We start from the raw sequence: 24748 nt of genomic DNA, 5'->3' as shown, positions 1-24748 counted from the left end.
GAACAAAGGGGAACTTGAGATGGACAAGAGGAGATGGGTGGGCAGATGGCCATCCATGAGGGCATAGTCACAGGCCAGACCAGGACCCGGAATTCCATCTCAGAATCACTGGAGGTCTACAACGTTTCTCCTGGCGAGAGATGGGCGTGCTTGTCTTTGCTTTTGTGAGGTCTCACCGTGTGTTGAGAGGTGCATGCAGGAGACTGGCGACCAAGGAAGAAAGTATTGAAATCGTTCAAACTAGGTTCGAGAGCGAAAGCGATTGGGGTGAATGAGAGTCTAATTCCAGAGTCCTGTCTGAGTTAGAGATGATTGTTTTTGTCGACTGACTGGATTCAGGATGTGCAGGGTTGTCAAAAGCCAAGATTTCTAGTTTGGGAGACTGGATGGAAGATGTAATTTTTGAGTAATTTTTAATAATTCATACTCTCAAAAATTTTGCACAATTCACTGTTAGTTTACCAAAGGACTCTTTAGTTACATCATTTAACTGAATGCTGGCACATCAAAGCTAATTAGATGCCTTCCTTTAGTAGTGGCTAGAACTTGGGATTGTTATGAATGTTTGTCACTGAGAAGAAGGCCCATGCAGAGGGAAGCATTCAGCTTGGTTTGAAGCAGATCAAAAGCATTTGTTTAAATTCCAACCCAGTCAGTGCTTATGAAATTTCATTTTAGGACACCAGATTTGTGGATTACTTGCTCAAAAGACTTAAGTGTCTGCAGAGGAGTTTCTATTTAATTCATCTGTGTTGTGCATGCTGTGTTTTCAGAGGCATTCTGGGGAGGCCACGCTGCGTCAGGAACCTGGCTCCCTCCATGGTGATGGGGTGGAAGGTGGTGCCCGGCAGGCTTGTCTCTGAAACAGGCCATGAAGTTGCCTCAAAGGAGGGTTTTTTTGTTTTGTTTTGTTTTAAAACACTTCCAACATCTGAATTAGAGCAGGCCAGAGCTGACAGGCTGTTTGACCCTGGGATGGTAAGAGAAATCCACTTTTGTGGTGGAAAGGCCTCATGCAAAATAGAAAAGCTGTGTCGGGATCTGTCTCCCAAAAAGATAAAGCAAAATGTTCTGACCACGAGGATGGAATTTGAGCATCTGCATGTTGGTAAGTGTCACTGAGGATGAACAGACACAGTTGTTAATCGTCTGAGCAATAATACGTGGGAAAGACGAGAAGAAAGAAGGAAAAATAAGGTCTGGAAACACAAAAATTTATTTTGCTACTTGAGAAGGCTTTTGAAAGCTTTAGGAAGAGTGGAAGAACAGAATTTACAATTTGAAGTTAAGTTACTCTTAATTGTACTTCTGAAATACAGAAAATGAAGGTTAAAATGTTTTTTTGGTCATAGAAGGTGTGTAACTATGGACTTTATCAAACTATGGATTTACCTAACAGTTTGCTTTGTTCACGCTGACAGGTCCTTGTTCCCCCTGCAGTGCTGTGCTGTTAGCTAATACTTTATGGGGAGACCATCTTCTGAAGCTGTAGAAATGTAGGTCACTTTACAGCATCTACAGTGTATCTGGAGTAAAGTAGCTGCTCACAGTTAATTATTTCCGAGAACTGAAGCGTGTGTGTAGTGGTGGGAGATGTGTGGGCGTGCGTGTCTTCACTAAAATAGTGTTCTCTTAGTCATTGTTATATTAGGTTAATGCTTTCCTTAAGGTGTCAGTCACTGAGAGAGATAATAGCTTTGTTGTCTGGGTCATCTGAAGGTGAGAGTAGTAAATGATTACAATATTAACTATTATTAATACATGCAGTTAGTACTATTTATCGAACATTTACCAGAGCTTGAAGCACTGTGATTTGCAAACAATATCTCATACTATCCTCATTTTACCCAGGAAAAAGTGAGGTTCAGGGAGATTAAGTAACATTTTCAAAATTAAGACTATGAACAAGGTTTAAATTAACGTTGTAAACTCTAAAAGTATCTTGCTAATTGCTACAGCATCCTACCTCTTCCATTAGTTTTTAAATTTCTTTCCACTGGGTAATACTAGAAGCTTTGTTACATATTTAATCCAGCCAGAATGTCAAGTTGTATTCAGCTTGGATTTTTAAAAAAACATCACTTTTCAGGGTCTCAGAGTATAGGCTCTGTGTACTGCAGGAAAGTTTATGTGCTTAGTTGGAGGTAGGAAAACTTTCTTTTTCTGGATTTGCAATGACCTTGGGTAAGTCCGTTGATCTCCCTGGGTGATGTTCACAGCATTATTGCTGTTATATCATAAATGTATTCTTATTAGTGCCCAAGTAAGGTCTGTGAGACATGTTTCCTCCCTAATATATGATTAGGAAAGAGACATTTAGGTTTGAGTGAATTTATTTCTTCATAGTCAAACAGCAATTCAGATATTAAATTAAATAGAAATGGACTTCTAAATATAGGTCAAATACTTCTAAAAAATTAGAGAACTCCATCTGCTTTCCCCTTGCCCAAGTTTGACCTTCCGACTATAATAAAAGGATATTCCAAGGTCCCGCCTACCTGCTTCGTCCGTCTTCTCAGTGCACAGCTGAGCAGCTCACCTGTCCAGTAACTGTGCCTGATTCATTATTAAGTAACTTTCTTCTGAACCTCAAATGCAGCCCCTCTTTTATCCAGATTCTCTTAAGGTCTCTATTTGAGAAAATGAGAAAATGACAGGTGGAAGAATTGTAATTTAAGTGTTTAAATTCAGATGTGACATCTCTGAAGGTCGGAGCATAATGCCATGTTTGTATGTTCTGTAACATATTTGTTATTCATTCTTTGGAATCTCAAGTCTTACTCTTGTCCTCATGTGAATACCCTCTACTCCCCAGCCACATACCGTGTTACTGCTGACAACAAGGAGAACTCATGTGATGTTTTCTTTCCAACTGATTTCTTAAGTGTTTGGACTGACTGAGTCTGACCACCCACATCCTCTGTAAAATTAATCAGAAACAGGAGTTACATATTTCCAGTTCCCTGTCTTTACTTGGTGTGGGATTAGCTCAAGTGCTACAAAAGATTATACACACTACTTTATCTGGAGCCAACAAAAAAGGTTTAAGGAAAGTCATTATAAAAACTGTTGCTCCCTAACTTGATAGCTTTGTTTTGTTTCCTTTAATTCTGGGAATGTATGTAGATTATTTGCATTATGTTACTGTTGGTAGAATATTCTTGTGACACAGTGAAGTCAGAGACTCAACAAGAAATTTTGAGAAGTTGGGCTGTTTGTTCAACTTTTCATGTGGTTTTCTAAATACACCTTACGAAATTTCTCTTTACATCCATCTTCCATTCGATACACTTGAGCTGTGGTTGCTGTGAGTTGCTGTGGCCTCATTAGAAGTGTATTATATTAGCCTCTTCTAAATGACCTCTAGTCATTTGGAAGATACTCTCCATTTTTCCAGGCTCGACATGAATTTTCCCTGGCCCTTATTTCTAACTCCTTTGTCTTCTCTATCGGACAAACCTGAACCATCACATCTCTTTTTCTCTGGTCGTGAAGTTCAAATTGGTATTTCTCACTCTCTTAAAAGTCAGGCGTTACTCTGACCTGACTGTGTGAGAAGTGGAAGACTAGTGAAACCAACTAATAGAATCTTCACAGTGATACATACTTTGCTGTAAACTCATAGCCAAGTCAGAAAGCCCCTCTACGTCATCCCTGCAGGCTTAGAACAGAGTGTGAGGAGATCCCTTTTAATTTATTGAGAGCTCTGACTGCTATTTGTTGGTTTTGTTTCTAGTTACAAATAATACATGCTCACTGAGAGAGGAAATTTATAAACGCCCAAGTTCATGGCAATATGGATATTTTTATTTTCTCTTACAAATTTTTCAAACCATCTCAGTGAATAAGAATTATTTGCATCCATTTATGTATACACATGCACAGCTGTTTTAGCATTGTTTTAAGTTTGCACTTGCTGTTCCTTTAAAATTTTGTTTTGTCAATACAACAAGCTTGTTAGCAAAACAAAGAAAACCCTGGGTTGCGGTGGCTTCAATGGTGAATTTCCCCAAACCTTCAAAGAAGAAATAATACCGGTCCTACATAACCTCTTTCAAAAAATAGAGAAGTGAATACCATTTTACTTACTTTATCAGACTAAAATTGATACCAGTACCAGACAGAGTCACTAGGAAAACTGTAGATGGTGTCCCTGATGAAAATAAACAGGAGAGTCCTTAACAAAACATTTACAAATTTAATCCAGCAGTATATGAAGAGGAATGCAGGGTTGGTTGAACATTTGAAAATCAGTTAAGGCATAAAGGAGAAAAGTGTATGATCATTTTAATAGACGCAGAGAAAGCCTTTGACAAAATTTAATGCCCATTTATAAAAACAAACAAACAAACCCCCCTCCAAAAACTCTTGGCAAACTAGAAGAGAAGGGAATAGCTTCACACTGATAGGTCATACCTAAGAAGAACCCACAGCTGACAGCAAGATTAATAGTGAAAGACTGAATGTCTTGGACCTAAGAATGGGAACAGGCAAGGGTGCTCACTTCACTTACTGTAGGAGTAGCTCACGTGCTACATCACATTTATACACCTGCTCTTCTATTCAGCACTACCCCGGAGGTTCTAGCCACTGAACTAAGGCAAGAGGAAGAAATACAAAGCATAAAGAATAGAGACAGGGCTGGGGTGGTGGGCAAAACGGATGAAGGTAGTCAAAAGGTACAAACTGAGTAATACTCCATTGTATATATGTGCCACATCTTCTTTATTCCTCTGTCAATGGACACTTAGGTTGCTTCCATGTCCTGGTTATTGTAAATAGAGCTGCAATGAACATTGTGGTACATGACTCTTTTTGAATTATGGTTTTCTCAGGGTATATGCCCAGTAGTGGGATTGCTGGGTTATATGGTAGTTCTATTTGTAGTTTTTTAAGGAACCTCCATACTGTTCTCCACAGTGGCTGTATCAATTTACATTCCCACCAACACTGCAGGAGGGTTCCCTTTCTCCACAATGGCTCTCCACCATTTATTGTTTGTAGGTTTTTTTATGATGGTCATTCTGACTCGTGTGAGGTGATGCCTCATTGTAGGTTTGATTTGCATTTCTGTAATGATTAGTGATGTTGAGCATCCTTTCATGTGTTTGTTGGCAGTCTGTATATCTTCTTTGGAGAAATGTCTATTTAGGTCTTCTGCCCATTTTTGGATTGGGTTGTTTTGGTTTTTTTTGATATTGAGCTGCATGAGCTGCTTGTAAATTTTGGAGATTAATCCTTTGTCAGTTGCTGCGTTTGCAAATATTTTCTCCCATTCTGAGCGTTGCCTTTTCATTTTGTTTATGGTTTCCTTTGCTGTGCAAAAGCTTTTAAGTTTCATTAGTTCCCATTTGTTTATTTTTGTTTTTATTTCCATTTCTCTAGGAGGTGGGTCAAAAAGGATCTTGCTGTGATTTATGTCATAGAGTGTTCTGCCTATGTTTTCCTCTAACAGTTTGATAGTGTCTGGCCTTACATTTAGCCATAAAAAGAAATGAAACTGAGTTATTTGTAGTGAGGTGGATGGACCTAAAGTCTGTCATACAGAATGAAGTAAGTCAGAAAGAGAAAAACAAATACCCTATGCTAACACATATATATGGAATCTAAAAAAAAAAAAGAAAAGGTTCTGAAGAACCTAGGGGCAGGACAGGAATAAAGACGCAGACGTAGAGAATGGACTTGAGGACACGGGGACGGGGAAGGGTAAGCTGGGACAAAGAGAGAGAGTGGCATGGACATATATACACTACCAAATGTAAAATAAATAGTGGGAAGCAGCCACATAGCACAGGGAGATCAGCTAGGTGCTTTGTGACCACATAGAGGGGTAGAATTGGGAGGGTGAGAGGGAGATGCAAGAGGGAGGGGATATGGGGATATATGAATATGTACAGCTGATTCACTTTGTTATAAAGCAGAAACTAACACACAGTTGTAAAGCAAATATACTCCAATAAAGATGTTAAAAAAAAAAGAACTATTTAAAAAGAGACTAGAGAGAAGTAAAACTTTCTGTGCAGGTGACATGATTGTTTATGTAGAAAATTCCAATGACTGTATTAAATAGCCTTTAGCACTAATATGTGAATTTAAATGGTTCATGAGGCTAAGGTGAGCTTATGAACATCAATTGTATTTCCATATACTAGCAACAAACAGAAAATAATGAGGCGAAAATAGTACTTTTAAAAATAGCATGAGAAACATGAAATATGTAGAGATAATTTTTTTTTTTTTTGCGGTACACGGGCCTCTCACTGTTGTGGCCTCTCATGTGGCGGAGCACAGGTTCCCGACGTGCAGGCTCAGTGGCCATGGCTCACGGGCCTAGCCGCTCCGCAGCACGTGGGATCCTCCCGGACCGAGGCACGAACCCATGTCCCCTGCATAGGCAGGCAGACTCTCAACCACTGCACCACCAGGGAAGCCCTGTAGAGATAAATTTAATGGAATATATATAAGATATGTAAAGAGCTAAGTAGATGGGGGCCCTGCCACCACACCATTAAAATGCAGGAATTCAATACAATCCCAGTAAAAATCCCAGCAGGCATTTTGTAGACATTAACAGCTGATTCTAAAATATGTATTGAAGTGCAGAGGAACTAGAACTGGACAAGACCAACAAAGCGGGTTGACTTACAAACACTACGTGATTACAAGACTGATGGTAAAGCTGCGTTTATTAAGACAGTGTGGTACAGACATAAGGACAGACATGCAGACAGAGATCAGTGGAACAGAACAGGGTATCTAGAAATAGACCCACATATATTTGGTCTGTTTAAACATACGTGCCAAAGTGATTCAACATTTTTTTTTAGCCTTTATAATGGGAAATACAGTTTACATATAGAAAAGTACAGATGTATGGCTCAAGATTTAACACAGATTGATCACCTATGTAATTACTACCAAGGTCAAGAAATAAAACATTCTACATTGGATCAATATATTGTATTTAGGTGGTATCTCACTACTGGGCATATACCCCGAATTACCCAGAATTCAAAAAGAGTCATGTACCGCAATGTTCATTGCAGCTCTATTTACAATAGCCAGGACATGGAAGCAACCTAAGTGTCTATCGACAGGTGAATGGATAAATAAAATGTGGCACATATATACAATGGAATATTACTCAGCCATAAAAAGGAACAAATTGAGCTATTTGTAGTGAGGTGGATGGACCTAGAGTCTGTCATACAGAGTGAAGTAAGTCAGAAAGAGAAAAACAAATACCGTATGCTAACACATATATATGGAATCTAAAAAAAAATGGTTATGAAGAACTTAAAGGCAAGACGGGAATAAAGACGCAGACCTACTAGAGAATGGACTTGAGGTCACGGGGAAGGGGAAGGGTAACCTGGGACAAAATGAGAGAGTGGTAGTGTATATATGGACATATATACACTATCAAACGTAAGGTAGATAGCTAGTGGGAAGCAGCTGCGTAGCACAGGGAGATCAGCTTGGTGCTTTCTGACCGCCTGTAGGGGTGCGATAGGGAGGGTGGGAGGGAGGGAGATGCAAGAGGGAAGAGATGTGGGAACATATGTATATGTATAACTGATTCACTTTGTTATAAAGCAGAAACTAACACACCATTGTAAACCAATTATACTCCCATAAAAACGTTAAAAAAATGGTAACTTCAAATTTTAAATTATGAGGTTTACATCAAAACCAACATTTTGCAAAGGCACTTTTAAGGCATTACAAGGGTCAATATTGTAGGCAGTGAAAATGGTTTCTTGACACTGTAGTGCAAGTAGTAGACAATCCAGAGATGTGGACTTTACTGATACAGGGGCATTACATTTCAATTTGAGGGCATTTTATATAAAGCACAACTACAGACCTAGTCATTTTGGCATATTAAGTTATCTTTAATATTTTTTCTAGAAAACAGGTGATGTTTATATCCATGATAAAAAATTTTTATACAAGATCTACTGCCTTAATCTAGCCCCACTGATGAAATTAACTTTTATTGTATTAATAACTCAAATTACTGTTAGCATCACTCCAAAAACTGGCTGATTTAACACTCCAGAAGTTTTTACTAAGGACTGTTGTTATAAAACTGTCATTGGGACTTCCCTGGTGGTCCAGTGGCTAATACTCTGTGCTCCCAGTGCAGGGGGCCCTGGTTCGTCCTTTGGTTGGGGAACTGGATCCCACATGCCGCAGCTAAAGATCCCGCATGCTGCAGCTAAAGATCCCGCATGCTGCAATGAAGATCCCGCGTGGCGTAGCCAAATAAATAAATATTAAAGAAAAACCAAACTGTCATTGCTTCTAATTTACAATTTTGCTTAAAAGGAAGAGAGTATACAAAATTATATTGTCCCCACTGTGCCAAAAGAAAGTATTAAAAGTAAGTGGGCATCTTTATAACTATGAGGTTCCTGAGGTCGGGATTTTCTGGTAAGTCAGTGAATCTAAGGAGATCTACAGCGTTAGGGGTTACTTTGTTCAACGTGTAGCCTGGGTCTATCCAGGATGGCTGTACCCAATTTTGACATGAAGTCATGGGTAGATATGCCCTGGAAAATAAACCGAAGAACCACAGTGTATCTTACACTTTTGTAAATGATGTTTTATGGATAAACTTTTCACTTTCTCAAAAGGCTGATATATTTCAATATTTTGAATACATCAGTGTAGGTAACCTAACCAACTATCATTATGTTTTCGTACTAAGGAATCTAGCTTTTAATAAAGTTACTGAAATGCAAAATAAATAAGTAGATAAAACACTGACAGCATCACAGAAAACGCCTCTCACGCCCATTCCTTGCTTTCACAGGTAACTAATGTTGGCTTGTATGGGAACCACAACCAACTTTTCCTAATGATTTTACTACCCTAGTTTCAGTCCTGAAACACTGTGGTTTAGTTTTACCTGCTTCTGCAACTTTGATATAAATATCCTACAGTACGCATTCTTCTGTGTCTGCTGCTTTTGCTCACATTAAGTGAAGTTGTCATTTGTTTTCATTTTTGTGTGGTTCCCCACTGGTGAAGACTTCATCTTTTACCTAGCTGCTCTGCTGTTTATGAACATACCTGTTTTATTGTTGCAGTGATTTCAAATAAAATGCTGTTATGAACATTCTTGTACATTTCTGTTGGGTATATACCTAGGAGTAGGTATGCATGTATCCAGCTTTATGAGATATGGCAAAATGGTTTTCATAAGTGGTTCTGTCAATTTACAGTTCCATCAGCAGTGTATGAGAATTCCCATTGTTCTACATTCTTGGCAACTTTGGTACTGTCACTCTTTTATTTTTTGTATGACTTTAACCATTCTGATGGAGGTGTAACGTTATGTCACTGCGGTTTTAGTTTATTTTTCTCTGATTATTAATGTGGTTGATAACTTTTTCTTATGTCTCCTTTGAGGTGTCTTGCTCATTTTTCTATGGGTTGATTGTATTTTTCTTAGTGGCTGTAGTGTCTCTTAGTTATGGATTCAGACCCTTGGTAAATTAAGCTTTTGCTTTCTTCACGGTGTCTTCTGATGATTACTTTTAATGTAGTCTCAATTATCCATCTTTTTCTCTATAGCTTGTGTGTTGGGTGTTCTGTTTAAAAGTCTGCCTACTCTGCAAGCAGCAAGATATCCTCTTCTGTTATCTTCAGAAGCTTTGTTGTTTTGTCTTTTCTACTTAGATCTGTAATCATCCTGGAAAGTATGTTTGTGAGGTAGAGTTCATATTTTATTATCTGTCTGTGAGGGTGAGAGTCTGCTATGTAGCTCTCTATTCCACTGTATATTTGTGTGTCCTTGTACAAATGTCAGAGTGCTTAATTATTGTTGCATTGTAATGTCTTGCTATCTGGAATAGTAGTTCTTTCCACTTTGATTTTTTAAATATTATCTTGGCCATTTTAGATCCTTTTGAATATACATTTTAGAATCAGTTTATCATATCCCAATAAAATGCACTTGCACGCTTCAGATGTTGATTAAAATTTCATTAAATTTAACTGTCAGTTTGGAGAAAAGTGAAATAACAGATTTCAAATCCACAAACATGATAAATTTGTTTATATATACCTATATCATTTTTATTTTCTCTGAAGGTTTGTGGTACGCGGGCCTCTCACTGTTGTGGCTTCTCCTGTTGCGGAGCACAGGCTCCGGACGCGCAGGCTCAGCGGCCATGGCTCACGGGCCCAGCCGCTCCGCGGCATGTGGGATCTTCCCGGACCGGGGCACGAACCCGCGTCCCCTGCATCAGCAGGTGGACTCTCAACCACTGCACCACCAGGGAAGCCCTGAAGGTTTTTTAAAATTGAGTTTTAATTGACATATAATACATTATATTAGTTTCAGGTGTACAACATAATGCTTTGATATTTGTATATATTGTGAAATGATCACCACAATAAGTCTGTCAGCATACATAGTTACAGATTTCTTTTTTTCTTGTGGTGAGAACTTTTAAGATCTGTTAACTACAGTCACTTATTTTATAACTGGAAGTTTGTACCTTTTGACCACCTTCACCCATTTTTCCCACCCTTCAACCCCCACCTCTGGTACCTACCCATCTGTTCTCTGTATCTATGAGCTTGTTTTTTTTTAAAAAATTCCACATATAAGTGAGATAATATGGTATTTGTCCTTCTCTGTCTGACTTATTTCCTTAGCATAATGGTCCATCAGTGTTTTCTTAAATGGCAAGATTTTATTCTTTTTTTTTAAATGGCTGAATATTCCATTGTATAAATAGATCACATCTTCTTTATCCATTCATCTGTTGATGGACATTTAGGTTGTTTCCATATCTTGACTGTGATAAAAAATGCTGCAGTGAATATGGGAGTACATATATCTTTTTGAATCAGTGTTTTCACTTTCTTCTAATAAATATCCAAAAGTGGAATTGCTGGATCATATGGTAGCTCTATTTTAAATTTTTTTTTTTTTTTGAGGAATCTCCATACTGTTCTCCATAGTGGCTGTACCAATTTACATTCCCACCAGCAGTGCAGGAGGGTTCCCTTTTCTCCACAGAGTCTCCAACACTTATCTCTTCTTTAATGTTTTTTAAAGTTTTTAATTAAAAAAAATTTTATTGGAGTATAGTTGATTTACAGTGTTGTGTTAGTATCTGCTGTACAGTGAAGTGAATCAGTTATACATATATATATCTACTCTTTTAGATTTTTCCCATATAGGTTATTACAGAGTATTGACTAGGGTTCCCTGTTCTATACAGTAGGTCCGTATTAGTTATCTATTTTTATATATAGTAGTTTGTATATGTCAATCCCAGTCTCCCTATGTATCCCTCCCCCCCTTTCCCCCTGGTAACCATAAGTTTGTTTTTTACATCTGTGACTCTATTTCTGTTTTGTAAATGTGTCCATCAACAGAGGAATGGATAAAGGAGATGTGGTACATATATACAATTGAATATTACTGAGCCATAAAAAAGAATGAAATAATGCCATTTGCAGCAACATGGATGGGCCTAGAGATTGTCATACTGAGTGAAGTTAGTCAGACAGAGAAAGACAAATATCATATGATAACTATCACTTCTCTCTTGTTGGTCTTTATGATCACCATTCCTACAGGTGTGAGGTGTTATCTCATTGTGGTTTTGAGTTGCATTTCCCTTATGATTAGTGATGTTGAACACCTTCTCATGTACCTTTGGCCATTTGGATGTCTTCTTTGGGAAAACGTGTATTTAGCTCTTGTGCCCATTTAAAAAATTGGATTTTTTTTTTTATTAAGTTGTATGAGTTCTTTATAAATTTTGGATATTAACCCCTTATCTGATAGATGATTTGCAAAATTTTTCTCCCATTCTGTATGTTGCCTTTTCATTTTGTTGATTGTATCTGTAGTCCCACTGGTTGAATTTTTTTCATCTTTTGTTTGTACTTTTTTTTTTTTTGCTGTACGCGGGCCTCTCACTGTTGTGGCCTCTCCCGTTGCGGAGCACAGGCTCTGGATGCACAGGCTCAGCAGCCATGGCTCACGGGCCCAGCCGCTCTGCGGCATGTGGGATCCTCCTGGACCGGGGCACGAACCCGTGTCCCCTGCATCGGCAGGCGGACTCTCAACCACTGCACCACCAGGGAAGCCCTGTTTGTGCTTTTGGTGTCATATCTATAGAATCATTGCCAAGACCAATATTGAGGAGCTTCCTCCCTATGTTTTCTTCTAGGAGTTTTATGGTTTCAGGTCTTAATGTTTAAGTCTTTGATTCATTTTTTTTAAATATCTTTATTGGAGTATAATTGCTTTACAATGATGTGTTAGTTTCTGCTTTATAACAAAGTGAATCAGCTATACATATGTATCTATCCCCATATCTCCTCTGATTCATTTTTTTTTAACATCTTTATTGGAGTATAATTGCTTTACAATGGTATGTTAGTTTCAACTTCACAACAAAATGAATCAGTTATATATATACATATGTTCCCATATCTCTTCCCGCTTGCGTCTCCCTCCCTCCCACCCTCCCTATTGCACCCCTCCAGGTGGTCACAAAGCACCGAGCTGATCTCCCTGTGCTATGTGGCTGCTTCCCACTAGCTATCTACCTTACGTTTGGTAGTGTATATATGTCCATGCCTCTCTCTCGCTTTGTCACAGTTTACCCTTCCTCCTCCCCTTATGCTCAAGTCCATTCTCTAGTAAGTCTGTGTCTTTATTCCTGTTTCACCCCTAGGTTTTTCATGACATTTTTCTTTTTCTTAAACTCCATATATATGTGTTAGCATACGGTATTTGTCTCTCTCTTTCTGACTTACTTCACTCTGTATGACAGACTCTAGGTCTATCCACCTCATTACAAATAGCTCAATTTCGTTTCTTTTTATGGCTGAGTAATATTCCATTGTATATATGTGCCACATCTTCTTTATCCATTCATCCGATGATGGACACTTAGGTTGTTTCCATCTCCGGGCTATTGTAAATAGAGCTACAATGAACATTGTGGTACATGACTCTTTTTGAATTATGGTTTTCTCAGGGTATATGCCCAGTAGTGGGATTGCTGGGTCATATGGTAGTTCTATTTGTAGTTTTTTAAGGAACCTCCATACTGTTCTCCACAGTGGCTGTATCAATTTACATTCCCACCAACAGTGTAAGAGGGTTCCCTTTTCTCCACACCCTCTCCAGCATTTATTGTTTCTAGATTTTTTGATGATGGCCATTCTGACTGGTGTGAGATGATATCTCATTGTAGTTTTGATTTGCATTTCTCTAATGATTAGTGATGTTGAGCATTCTTTCATGTGTTTGTTGGCAGTCTGTATATCTTCTTTGGAGAAATGTCTATTTAGGTCTTCTGCCCATTTTTGGATTGGATTGTTTGTTTTTTTGTTATTAAGCTGCATGAACTGCTTATAAATTTTGAAGATTAATCCTTTGTCAGTTGTTTGATTTGCAAATATTTTCTCCCATTCTGAGGGTTGTCTTTTGGTCTTGTTTATGGTTTCCTTTGCTGCACAAAAGCTTTGAAGTTTCATTAGGTCCCATTTGTTTATTTATTTTTTATTTTTTATTTTTTTGCGGTACGCGGGCCTCTCACTGTTGTGGCCTCTCCCGTTGCGGAGCACAGTCTCCAGACGCGCAGGCCCAGCGGCCATGGCAGCGGCGTGTGGGATCTTCCCGGACCGGGGCACGAACCCGTGTCCCCTGCATTGTCAGGCGGACTCTCAACCACTGCGCCACCAGGGAAGCCCCCATTTGTTTATTTTTGTTTTTATTTCCATTTCTCTAGGAGGTGGGTCAAAAAGGATCTTACTGTGATTTATGTCATAGAGTGTCCTGCCTATGTTTTCCTCTAAGAGTTTGATAGTTTCTGGCCTTACATTTAGGTCTTTAATCCATTTTGAGCTTATTTTTGTGTATGGTGTTAGGGACTGATCTAATCTCATACTTTTACATGTACCTGTCCAGTTTTCCCAGCACCACTTATTGAAGAGGCTGTCCTTTCTCCACTGTACATTCCTGCCTCTTTTATCAAAGATAAGGTGACCATATGTGCGTGGGTTTATCTCTGGGCTTTCTATCCTGTTCCATTGATCTATATTACTGTTTTTGTGCCAGTACCATACTGTCTTGATTACTGTAGCTTTGTAGTATAGTCTGAAGTCAGGAAGCCTGATTCCTCCAGCTCCATTTTTCATTCTCAAGATTGCTTTAGCTATTCGGGGTCTTCTGTGTTTCCATACAAATTGTGAAATTTTTTGTTCTAGTTCTGTGAAAAATGCCAGTGGTAGTTTGATAGGGATTGCATTGAATCTGTAGATTGCTTTGGGTAGTAGAGTCATTTTCACAATGTTGATTCTTCCAATCCAAGAACATGGTATATCTCTCCATCTATTTGTATCATCTTTAATTTCTTTCATCAGTGTCTTATAATTTTCTGCATACAGGTCTTTTGTCTTCTTAGGTAGGTTTATTCCTAGATATTTTATTCTTTTTGTTGCAATGGTAAATGGGAGTGTTTTTTTGATTTCACTTTCAGATTTTTCATCCTTAGTGTATAGGAATGCCAGAGATTTCTGTGCATTAATTTTGTATCCTGCTACTTTACAAAATTCATTGATTAGCTCTAGTAGTTTTCTGGTAGCATCTTTAGGATTCTCTATGTATAGTATCATGTCATCTGCAAATAGTGACAGCTTTATTTCTTCTTTTCCGATTTGGATTCCTTTATTTCCTTTTATTCTCTGATTGCTGTGGCTAAAACTTCCAAAACTATGTTGAATAAGAGTGGTGAGAGTGGGCAACCTTGTCTTCTTCCTGATCTTAGTGGAAATGCTTTCAGTTTTTCACCATTGAGGACGATGTTGGCTGTGGTTTGTCATATATGGCCTTTATTATGTTGAGGAAAGTTCCCTCTATGCCTACTTTCTTCAGGGTTTTTATCATAAATGGGTGTTGAATTTTGTCGAAAGCTTTCTCTGCATCTATTGAGATGATCATATGGTTTTTCTCCTTCAGTTTGTTAATATGGTGTATCACGTTGATTGATTTGCGTATATTGAAGAATCCTTGCGTTCCTGGAATAAACCCCACTTGATCATGGTGTATGATCCGTTTAATGTGCTGTTGGATTCTGTTTGCTAGTATTTTGTTGAGGATTTTTGCATCTAAGTTCAACAGTAATATTGGCCTGTAGTTTTCTTTCTTTGTGACATCCTTGTCTGGTTTTGGTATCAGGGTGATGGTGGCCTCATATAATGAGTTGGGGAGTGTTCCTCCCTCTGCTATATTTTGGAAGAGTTTGAGAAGGATAGGTGATAGCTCTTCTCTAAATGTTTGATAGAATTCGCCTGTGAAGCCATCTGGTCCTGGGCTTTTGCTTGTTGGAAGATTTTTAATCACAGTTACAATTTCAGTGCTTGTGATTGGTCTGTTCATATTTTCTATTTCTTCCTGATTCAGTCTTGGCAGGTTGTGCCTTTCTAAGAATTTGTCCATTTCTTCCAGGTTGTCCATTTTATTGGCATAGAGTTGCTTGTAGTAATCTCTCATGATCTTTTGTATTTCTGCAGTGTCAGTTGTTGTTTCTGCTTTTTCATTTCTAATTCTATTGATTTCAGTCTTCTCCCTTTTTTTCTTGATGAGTCTGGCTAATGGTTTATCAATTTTGTTTATCCTTTCAAAGAACCAGCTTTTAGTTTTATTGATCTTTGCTATCATTTCCTTCATTTCTTTTTCATTTATTTCTGATCTGATTTTTATGATTTCTTTCCTTCTGCTAACTTTGGGGGTTTTTTTGTTCTTCTTTCTCTAATTGCTTTAGGTGCAAGGTTAGGTTGTTTATTCGAGATGTTTCCTGTTTCTTAAGGTAGGATTGTATTGCTATAAACTTCCCTCTTAGAAATGATTTTGCTGCATCCCATAGATTTTGAGTCGTCGTGTCTCCATTGTCATTTGTTTCTAGGTATTTTTTGATTTCCTCTTTGATTTCTTCAGTGATCACTTCGTTATTAAGTAGTGTATTGTTTAGCCTCCATGTGTTTGTATTTTTTACAGATCTTTTCCTGTAATTGATATCTAGTCTCATAGCGTTGTGGTCGGAAAAGATACTTGGTACAATTTCAATTTTCTTAAATTTACCAAGGCTTGATTTGTGACCCAAGATACGATCTATCCTGGGGAATGTTCCATGAGCACTTGAGAAAAATGTGCATTCTGTTGTTTTTGGATGGAATGTCCTATAAATATCAATGAAGTCCATCTTGTTTAATGTATCATTTGAAGCTTGTGCTTTCCTTATTTATTTTCATTTTGGATGATCTGTCCATTGGTGAAAGTGGGGTGTTAAAATCCCCTACTATGAATGTGTTACTGTCGATTTCCCCTTTTATGGCTGTTAGTATTTGCCTTATGTATTGAGGTGCTCCTATGTTGGGTGCATAAATATTTACAATTGTTATATCTTCTTCTGGGATTGATCCCTTGATCATTATGTTGTGTTCTTCTCTGTCTCTTCTAATAGTCTTTATTTTAAAGTCTATTTTGTCTGATATGAGAATTGCTACTCCAGGTTTCTTTTGGTTTCCATTTGCATGAAATACCTTTTTCCATCCCCTTACTTTCAGTCTGTATGTGTCTCTAGGTCTGAAGTGGGTCTCTTGTAGACAGCAAATATATGCGTCTTGTTTTTGTATCCATTCAGCCAATCTGTGTCTTTTGGTGGGAGCATTTACATTTAAGGTAATTATCGATATGTATGTTCCTATTCCCATTTTCTTAATTGTTTTGGGTTCGTTATTGTAGGTCTTTTCCTTCTTTTGTGTTTCTTGCCTAGAGAAGTTCCTTTAGCAGTTGTTGTAGAGCTGGTTTGGTGGTGCTGAACTCTCTCAGCTTTTGCTTGTCTGTAAAGGTTTTAATTTCTCCATGAAATCTGAATGAGATCCTTGCTGGGTAGAGTAATCTTGGTTGCAGGTTTTTCTCCTTCATCACTTTCAATATGTCCTGCCACTCCCTTCTGGCTTGCAGAGTTTCTGCTGAAAGATCAGCTGTTAACCTTATGGGGATTCCCTTGTGTGTTATTTGTTGTTTTTCCCTTGCTGCTTTTAATATGCTTTCTTTGTATTTAATTTTTGACAGTTTGATTAATATGTGTCTTGGCGTATTTCTCCTTGGATTTATCCTGTATGGGACTCTCTGTGCTTCCTGGACTTGATTAACTATTTCCTTTCCCATATTAGGGAAGTTTTCAACTATAATCTCTTCAAATATTTTCTCAGTCCCTTTCTTTCTCTCTTCTTCTTCTGGAACCCCTATAATTCGAATGTTGGTGCATTTAATGTTGTCCCAGAGGTCTCTGAGACTGTCCTCAGTTCTTTTCATTCTTTTTTCTTTATTCTGCTCTGCATTAGTTATTTCCACTATTTTATCTTCCAGGTCACTTATCCATTCTTCTGCCTCAGTTATTCTGCTATTGATCCCATCTAGAGTATTTTTCATTTCATTTATTGTGTTGTTCATCATTGTTTGTTTCATCTTTAGTTCTTCTAGGTCCTTGTTAACTGATTCTTGCATTTTGTCTATTCTATTTCCAAGATTTTGGATCATCTTTACTATCATTATTCTGAATTCTTTTTCAGGTAGCCTGCCAATTTCCTCTTCATTTGTTAGGTCTGGTGGGTTTTTATCTTGCTCCTTCATCTGCTGTGTGTTTTTCTGTCTTTTCATTTTGCTTATCTTACTGTGTTTGGGGTCTCCTTTTTTGCAGGCTGAAGGTTCGTAGTTCCTGTTGTTTTTTGTGTCTGTCCCCAGTGGCTAAGGTTGGTTCAGTGGGTTGTGTAGGCTTCCTGGTGGAGGGTACTAGTGCCTGTGTTCTGGTGGATGAGGCTGGATCTTGTCTTTCTGGTGGGCAGGTCCACGTCTGGTGGTGTGTTTTGGGGTGTCTGTAGACTTATTATGATTTTGGGCAGCCTCTCTGCTAATGGGTGGGGTTGTGTTCCTGTCTTGCTAGTTGTTTGGCATAGGATGTCCAGCACTGTAGCTTGCTGGTTGTTGAGTGAAGCTGGGTGCTGGCGTTGAGATGAAGATCTCTGGGAGATTTTCGCCGTTTGATATTATGTGCAGCTGGGAGGCCTCTTGTGGACCAGTGTCCTGAAGTTGGCTCTCCCACCTCAGAGGCACAGCACTAACTCCTGGCTGCAGCACCAAGAGCCTTTTATCCACACCGCTCCTTAATTTGGGATGATTCGTTGTCTATTCATATATTCCTGAGATGCAGGGTACATCAAGTTGATTGTGGAGCTTTAATCCGCTGCTTCTGAGGCTGCTGGGAGAGATTTCCCTTTCTCTTCTTTGTTCACACAGCTCCCAGCGGCTCAGCTTTGGATTTGGCCCCGCCTGTGCGTGTAGGTTGCCGGAGGGCGTCTGTTCTTTGCTCAGACAGGACGGGGTTAAAGGAGCCGCTGATTCGGAGGCTCTGGCTCATTCAGGCCGGGGGGGGGGGGGGGGGGGGGGGGGCTGGGAGGGCGGGGCGGGCCTGCGGCGGCGGCGGCCTCTGCTGCTGTGTCGTTGCTAGCCTGAGGCGCGCCGTGCGTTCTCCCGGGGGAGTTGTGCCTGGATCCCGGGACCCTGGCAGTGGCGGGCTCCACAGGCTCCCCGGAAGGGGGTGTGGATAGTGACCTGTGTTCGCACACAGGCTTCTTGGTGGCGGCAGCAGCGGCCTTAGCGTCTCATGTCTGTCTCTGGGCTCCGCACTTTTAGCCGCGGCTCGCGCCCGTCTCTGGAGCTCTCTTAAGCAGCGTTCTTAATCCCCTCTCCTCGTGCACCAGGAAACAAAGAGGGAAGAAAAAGTCTCTTGCCTCTTCGGCAGGTCCAGACTTTTCCCCGGACTCCCTCCCAGCTAGCCGCGGTGCACTAACGCCCTGCAGGCTGTGTTCACGCCGCCAACCTCAGTCCTCTCCCTGGGATCCGACAGAAGCCCGAGCCGCAGCTCGCAGCCCCACCCGCCCCGTCGGGCAAACAGACAAGCCTCTCTGCTGGTGAGTGCCCGTCGGCCCCGATCCTCTGCGCTGGAATCTCCCCGCTTTGCCCTCCGCACCCCTGTTGCTGTGCTCTCCTCCGCGGCTCCGAAACTCCCGCACTCCGCCACCCGCAGCCTCTGCCCGCGAAGGGGCTTCCTAGTGTGTGGACACTTTTCCTCCTTCACAGTTCCCTCCCGCTGGTGCAGGACCCGTCCCTATCCTTTTGTCTCTGTTTATTTTTTTCTTTTGCCCTAACCAGGTATGTGGGGGGTTCCTTGCCTTTTGGGAGGTCTGAGGTCTTCTGCCAGCGTTCAGTAGGTGCTCCGTAGGAGTTGTTCCACGCGTAGATGTCTCTCTCTTTTTTAAACATAAATAACACTGAAATAAATATATAGTAGTATATAAATATTTTTTACACATTACTGATTTATTTTACCCTTAGGGAAAACTTCTATGAGTAGAATTGCTGGTTCCAAAGGGATCAATATTTTAATTTCTTAAAAATTAATGTATTTTTAATTGAAGTATAGTTGATTTACAGTGTTGTGTTAATTTCTAGTATACAGCAAAGTGTTTTATATACACACATGTGTATATTCTTCTTAAGATTCTTTTACGTTACAGGTTATTACAGAATATTGAATTTGATTCCCTGTGCTATACAGTATGTTCTTGTTGGTTATCTATATATATAGTACTGTGTATTACAGTAGTGTGTATCTGTTTACCCCCAAAATTTAATTTATCCCTCCCACTGCGTAGTAACTGTGAGTCGGCCTTCTATGTCTGTGAGTCGTTTCTGTTTTGTAAATAAGTTCATTTTTATCATTTTTTAGATTCCATATGAAAGTGACATCATATGATATTTGTCTTTCTCTTTCTGACTTACTTCACTTAGTATGATCATCTGTAGGTTCATTGATGTTGCTGCAAACAGCATTATTTCATTCCTTTTTATGGCTGAATAATATTCCATTGTATATATTACCACATCTTCTTTATCCATTCATCTGTTGATGGACACTTAGGTTGCTTCCATTTCTTGGCTGTTGTAAATAGTGCTGCTCTGAACATAGGAGTGCATGTATCTTTTTGAATTAGAGTTTTCTCCGGATACATGTTCAGCAGTGGGATTGCAGGATCATATGATAATTCTGTTTGTAGTTTTTTAAGGAACCTCCATACTGTTCTCCAAAGTGGCTGCACAACTTACATTCCCATCAAGAGTGCAGGCGGTTTCCCTTTTCTCCACACCTTCTCCAGCATTTGTTATTTGCAGACTTTCTGATGATGGCCGTTCTGACTGGTGTGAGGTGGTACCTCATTGTAGTTTTGATTTGCATTTCTCTAATGATTAGTGATGTGGAGCATCTTTTCATGTGCCCATTGGCCATCTGTATGTCTTCTTTGGAGAAATGTCTATTTAGGTCTTCTTTTTTTTTTTTTGCGGTACACGGGCCTCTCACTGTTGTGGCCTCTCCCGTTGCGGAGGACAGGCTCCAGACGCACAGGCTCAGCGGCCATGGCTCACGGGCCCAGCTGCTCTGTGGCATGTGGGATCTTCCCGGCCCCATATCTGTGGTTCCTGTCTATGTGCAGATTCAATCAGACACAGACCGTGGAGCATGGCAGTATTTATAACCCCATGTAAGTGCACCCTCTCAATTCAAACCCACATTGTTCAAGGGTCAGTGTCCTCTTCCAGGGTTGTAATTTCTTATTTAATTATGAACCAGGGGTGCTTTGGGAAGTCACATTCACATGTTCTGTCAAGAGCTGATTAAATGGCTACAGTATAATATTAACTGTGTCATGATTGTGGCAAAAATGTAAATTATCAGTTTGAAAATGATGCAATAGTTTACAAAGTCTACACTATGTTAGTATGAAATCATGTGCAGTATGATTACAGCTGTAGAATATATTAAAAGAAAGATTAGAAAATATTACACCCAGTGGATGCTGTTGTGTATAGTATTGATTATTTATTGTTTTTTATCTCCCCTTTTTCAAAACGAATCTGTATAGTTTGCTGTTGTTTTTTAACAATTAAATGATCAATGCAAACCAAAATACTGTGAGTACAGTTCAGTCTACTCTCAGTGCATCTACTGTTTTATCCTTCCAGTCACAAAATGTTCAAATGAGTTAAAGTAGATAAATGGATTTTCCACCAATCCCCTAACATTAATAATGTGTTCACCACCACCTTATTCCAAACGGTATTTACAATGATTAGTAAGAAAAGTAAGATATGGTAAAATAGTAAAATTCAGCCATGAGTGCAGAAAAGAAAAAAAAAAAAGACAAAACTGAGCTGCGGGGGGGAACGTAAATGGAGGTAGGAATGAGGCTAATCAGAAGCATACATTCTGGAACTGGAAAACACGTGGCATGTGGGCCATATACCTATTTCAGATTTTCCAATAGCCAGAACAAAAAACACATCGCGTCCATGGCATTAACAAAGCACAAATAAACTCAGTACCATCCAGGTATTTAATTCCTCAAATGAAGCTGTAAAGTTCCAAGATGAGACCTTTGATCCTCAGAACCCTTCTCCTGAGAGTGCTATGGAAGGGGATGGACACACCCTCCGTGTACTCTCTGAGGGCCTGCTGTATTGTTCTTAGTGGTCACGCCCAGGCTCAGCTGGCTGGAGCAGTTCTTGAGGCTAGTGTGACCAGGTGCAGGCTGAGAGCCGTCTGCTGGCCTGACACAGATTTTTCTCTATACTCTAGGGATGAATAGCGTGCATGTAAAGAAATGGTCGTGTGCCGTACTTCTTGGCAATTTTCTACTTTTGTTGCCCTCAGTCAAACTTTCGATGTTTGTTAGGAGAATGCACTTGCTGGGATGTCTGGGATACACGGACTGTATTTACCACTCAAATAGACACCTTTTGGCCTTGAAAGACAGACAGTGGAGCTGAGGCAGTGCTGAGACCTGAGGAGGTGAAGAGCCCAGACTAGGATTGTTCCCACATGCAGGGCAGCCCATGGCCACACACTGACATGTCCTAGGAGTGTCATAGGAAGGGCGGCCACACCTCTCAGGGAGTAATCTAGATCCTCCCCCATGCACAGAGTGAAGGCACGGTTAACAGAAACGTTACTAAATATTATCATAAGGTGACAACCAAATCCTCATCTTGACTGCAGCAGTTTCAACAAAGCACTCTTAGAATGCCTCACTTCAGTTGCTACAATTTTCTAGTGGGCCCTTTGAAATAAACTCTTTGTGAATTGCAGCTCTGAATTATTTGGGGGGTTATTATTTATAGGCCAGTTAAAAGATGGGGAAATATCTGCTGAAAGAAACTGTTTTCTTTTTTGGGATCACTAGGTTGTGGCCTGTTTATGCCACTTTTGGGTTGTGATTTTACATATTCTGATCTGCCTAGGGTTGAAAGCATGTATTTGTTTTCTTTAATAGGAATAAATGATCCAGTTCAACAAAAATAAAAACAGACGTTAAGAATTTAAGGCGGTGGAGTAGTGTCAGGGAAAAGTGTTCCTGTTTTAACTCATATAAAACTATGGTGTAATTTGTTAAAAGACACTTTTATTGATCTTGACTCTTCCAATTCCTTAATACTCATTGTGTGTCTGTTATGTATACAGAATAAAACCGGTGGAAAACAAGGGGTATAGGATGTGGTTGGTGACTGGTGGCAGGAAGCTTGCATATTCTACTTGGGAAAATAACACATACATGTCTGAAAGGTTAAACAGAAATACAACAGAGAAAAAGGCATGGGTGGATGGTTGAGGAAATGCCACAGGGCGGTTGTTAATTGAATTCAAAACTTAGTGACAATCAGCACAAATGCCAAGGGAACTTTGCCGACTACACTTTGCTCACCTAGATTCTCAAAATATAGCAAAGATTTCGTGCTGGTTCAACAACCACATGGTGTTGTGTACATTTGATGACAATATTTAATTCCTCTAAAAGGACTTTTTAAAATACAGGAAATGTGTGATTATTCTAATGAAACATAGATTTAAAAAATCAAAACAAGTAGTAGTCGTGGTGCTTATACTTGAATCACACCATGTGGTTTTCATAGCTCTTTCCACATGGTGTTTGCACCCGTCTCACTCCAGTCCTGCGAAAAAGACAAGAGCAGGCAGTTTTCCTGAATTACTGGTGAGAACACTGAGGCCTCATGAAGTTATGAGATTTGTCTGGGGTACAGCACTGATTATATCCTAGGAGTTTTATCTGCTCCATATGTTTCTTTATATGGTATAGTTGTGAATAGGTTTAGATATAATGGATCACTTGATACCTTTGTTTTCCATTTGATGCACACGAAATACCCTTCTGGTACCTTGTTAATAAGCAAATGAAGAAAATGAGATCCCTAGCTCCAGCTGCTGCTCATGTTGACAAACCATCTCTTTTGTTTTCTCCTTTTATCTGACAAATTCATTAATTCAGTAGACATTAAGTGGCTTTTATGGAGTCGTCTTAATATTCTCAAGTGCTTGGGGAGATTTACAGAACTTGTGTACACATCTCATGTGCTGAAGGAGTTCAGGCAGTTGAGGGGTGACGAGCTACATTCAAGACCGTGTTCGGTCACTGATGTGGATCACGTGCTGGTAGCTGTCAACATAAGGGGTGGCCGGCGTCCTGTCGGAGCTGTGACTTGGGAGTGGGGAGGGCATACCCCAGCTAGACTTAATCATCGGTTAGATTCCATGGGTGGGGAGGCTAAGTGGGACCTTCTAGTGGAGTGGAGCTTGATTTAGGAAATGCGGGGAGATGAATCTGGGAGGATGAATGGGAGGAATATAGAAAAACTTAAACGACAGGTCAAAGAGTTGACATCTGGTTCTGTAGATGTTAAAGAGCCATGCAAGAGCTTTGTGGTTGCTTCTTCTCTCCTCGTGGAGCCACACGATGAAGGAGAGGTTTTGTCATCACAGAGCTGTAATGTATTCCAGTCCTGGGGTGGGGCTGAAAGACTGCAGGACTGGCCGGGCTGTTCTGGCATTTGCAGAGTGCTTGTAGCAAGCTTCGTTTTTCAATGAGCGATGAAATCCTGAGTGCAAACATTTGTCCCCCTAGCTGCTGGTGCTGCCTCTTTTATATGGAGCAGATGAAGTCCAAGGCTGAGTGGGTTTACTATTAGGATGGTGACGCTAAGTCAGAGTTCCCCTTTTAGGAAACATACCTCTTGCTCCCCTGGCAGCGAGTGCTTGACTGCTCCTTACATGGAAGGTTCAGGTGATATGGACACGAGGACGGCAGGATTCTGTGCCGAGTGGTTGCCGACAGCCTGGGAGTTGCTTCCTAGATCAGCGCTGGATGCAGCACCGTCAGGGCATCGAGCCTTGACCTCGCCCCTTGCCCATGTCTTACCTTGTTCTTGTAAGAATGATGTCTGATGTTTCTGCTGGTCCATATTCATTGGATTCCTTTATTTTACCAATGAGAGCTCATTTCTAATATCACGCTAATTAAACCACTCATTTTGCCAATGAAAAGCTACTTTTTTTTTAACTAAAGTATTGTTGATTTACAGTGTTGTGCCCATCTCTGCTGTATAGCAATGTCAGTTATACACATATAGACCTTTTTTTTATATTAGTTTCCATTATAGTTTATCACAGGATATTCAGTATAGTTCCCTGTGCTATACAGTAGGACCTTGTTGTTTATCCATTCTAAATGTAATAGTTTGCATCTACCAACCCCAAACTCCCAATCCATCCCTCCCCCACTCCCCTCCCCC

General features: G+C 39.9%; 1 protein-coding gene across 1 annotated transcript in view; it reads left to right on the top strand.

The window, feature by feature from the left end:
* The window catches only part of FMN2 (formin 2), a 313404-nt gene that overhangs the window by 59196 nt on the left and 229460 nt on the right, over positions 1–24748 (top strand).

This window comes from Aethalodelphis obliquidens, unplaced genomic scaffold, assembly GCF_003676395.1.
Source record: "Aethalodelphis obliquidens isolate GAN/ISIS:26980383/991018 unplaced genomic scaffold, ASM367639v1 scaffold87, whole genome shotgun sequence".
Lineage (NCBI taxonomy): Eukaryota > Metazoa > Chordata > Mammalia > Artiodactyla > Delphinidae > Aethalodelphis > Aethalodelphis obliquidens.
The sequence above is the reverse complement of the archived record's forward strand: the minus strand, read 5'-3'. Positions and strand labels throughout refer to the sequence as shown.